This window comes from Cebus imitator, unplaced genomic scaffold, assembly GCF_001604975.1.
Source record: "Cebus imitator isolate Cc_AM_T3 unplaced genomic scaffold, Cebus_imitator-1.0 Scaffold23, whole genome shotgun sequence".
In the NCBI taxonomy this organism is placed as follows: Eukaryota; Metazoa; Chordata; class Mammalia; order Primates; family Cebidae; genus Cebus; species Cebus imitator.
Genome location: NW_016107338.1, coordinates 3,664,441 through 3,666,735, shown reverse-complemented (window position 1 = coordinate 3,666,735; position 2,295 = coordinate 3,664,441). Strand labels below are relative to the sequence as shown.

General features: G+C 43.6%; 1 protein-coding gene across 1 annotated transcript in view; it reads right to left on the bottom strand.

Moving 5' to 3' along the window:
- Nucleotides 1-2,295, bottom strand: part of LOC119470119 (squamosa promoter-binding-like protein 14) — a 41,248-nt gene that overhangs the window by 25,327 nt on the left and 13,626 nt on the right. The gene's annotated exons all lie outside the window — the stretch shown is intronic.

The following is a 2,295-nucleotide window of genomic DNA, read 5'->3' as shown; positions in this document are numbered from 1 at the left end:
AATCCCAGCACTTTGGGAAGCTGAGGCAGGCAGATCACTTGAGGTTAGGAGTTCAAGACCAACCTGGCCAACATAGTAAAACCCCATCTCTACTAAAAATACAAAAATTAGCTGGGTGTGATGGTGGGCACTAGTAGTCCCAGCTTCTGGAGAGGCTGAGGCAGAAGAATCGCTTGAACTCGGGTGGCAGAGGTTGCAGTGAGCCGAGATTGTGCCACTGCACTCCAGACTAGGCAACAGGGCGAGACTCCATCTCAAAAAAGTAAAATAAAATAAAAACAAATAAAAAATAATTTTTGCCAGGCATGGTGGCTCATGCCTATAATCCCAGCACTTTAGGAGGTCAAGGCAGAAGAATCGCTTGAGCCCAGGGATTCAAGACCAGTCTGGAAAATATAGTGAAATCCTGTCTTTATTTAAAAAAACTAAAAAATAAAAAATAAAAATAAAAATAGCCAGGCATGGCGGCATGCACCTGTAGTCCCAGCTACTCGGGAGAAGCTGAGGGGGAGAATCCTTTGTACCAGGGAGGTTAAGGCTACAGTGAGCTATAATCCAACACTGCACTCCAGCCTGTATGACAGAGCAAGACCCTGTCTCAAAAAATTATGATTATATTTCTACCGATGAGAGCTTTTCAACAACAATATCCTAAAGAAGTAGTAAGCTTCCCCATTAATGGAGGTATTCAAAGAGAACCTGAAAGATCATTTGTCAGAATGATAGAAAGCATTCCTGTAATTGGATGGCAGACTGGAGACAAGGGGACTGCATTAAATTACTTCAAAGGCTCTTTTCAGCTCTAAGAGTTTTTATTCTAAATAAAAACAAAACAAACAAAAACCACTAATAACTAAGGAGTCCTCCTCCTATTTTTTTAAAGATCCAACCAGGCAGGACAACTTAGTAGCTGAAAGTACAGTTTTGATACTACTTTGTCTTGAATAAATGTGTACAAATTACTTAATTCTATTTGTCTCCGTTTCACTATCCATAAATTTAGAATAATAGTACCTACCTCATAAGATTACTATGAAAAGTAAAATGATATAATACTTAGCTAAATACTTAAAACAGTATCTGACAAATGAACGTGTTTAAAACTAACAGCCTAAAAAGGAAAGGTGGAGATGGAAGACAGGGCAAGGAATGAAACCTAAATGTGTGGCTTATTTTCATTATCTGTACCTAAGCCTCAACCAAACCATTCCTGACTGCTGTGGCCAGAGGCTGGGTTCCCTTGGCAACCAGCCTCAAAAAAAAACCTAGATCTACCTTCTTCACGGAGGCAGCTCATCCCTTGCTTTAGAATCTGGTATCTAGCCTGCACAAGGCAGACTCCCTAAGAACTCATAAATACCACTGCCCCAAACTCAAGGAGCTAAGCAAGTGTTACTCTTACTTCCTATGATCAATTACAGATCATCAGAGTTCAGAGAGACCTCAGAGGCCATCGAGAGCAACCCCTTTGTTTAATGAATGATGACAATAAAACTAAAAAAAGTGAAGGCCTAAATATGGCAAGTTGGTGGCAGAGCCAAGACAAGATCACAGTCCTCTTTATTCCTAGTCCAGTGGTCAAAATCTTCCCATTTTTCACATGAGAAAAACAGAACTGGCCCTACTACCTCTTAAACCACACAGTCCATATTACCTACTTAACAGAGGAAAGAAAAGACTACAAGCAGTAGAGTGCAGAGGTTAAGAACATGAACTTGGGGGGCTGGGCACTGTGGCTCACATGCGTAATCCCAGCACTTTGGGAGGCCAAGGCCAGCAGACCATGAGGTCAAGAGATGGAGACCATCCTGGCCAACACGGTGAAACCCTGTTTCTACTAAAAATACAAAAATTAGCTGAGTATGGTGGCACAAGCCTGTGGTCCTAGCTACTCGGGAGGCTGAGGCAGACCAATCACTTGAACCCAGGAGGCCGAGGTTGCAGTGAGCCGAGGTCGTGCCATTGCACTCCAGCCTGGCGATAGAGCAAGACTTCGTCTCAAAAAAAAAAAAAAAAAAGGTGGCCGGGCATTGTGGCTCATGCCTGTAATTCCAGCACTTTGGGAGGCCGAGGTGGGCAGATCACGAGGTCAAGAGATCGTGATCTGGCCATCCTGGCCAACATGGTAAAACCCCGTCTCTACTAAAAATACGAAAATTAGCTGGTCGTGGAGGTGTATGCCTGTAATCCCAGCTACATGGGAGGCTGAGGCAGGAGAATCACTTGAACCAGGGAGTCGGACGGAGGTTGCAGTGAGTCAAGATCATGCCACTGTACTCCAGCCTGGGCAACGAA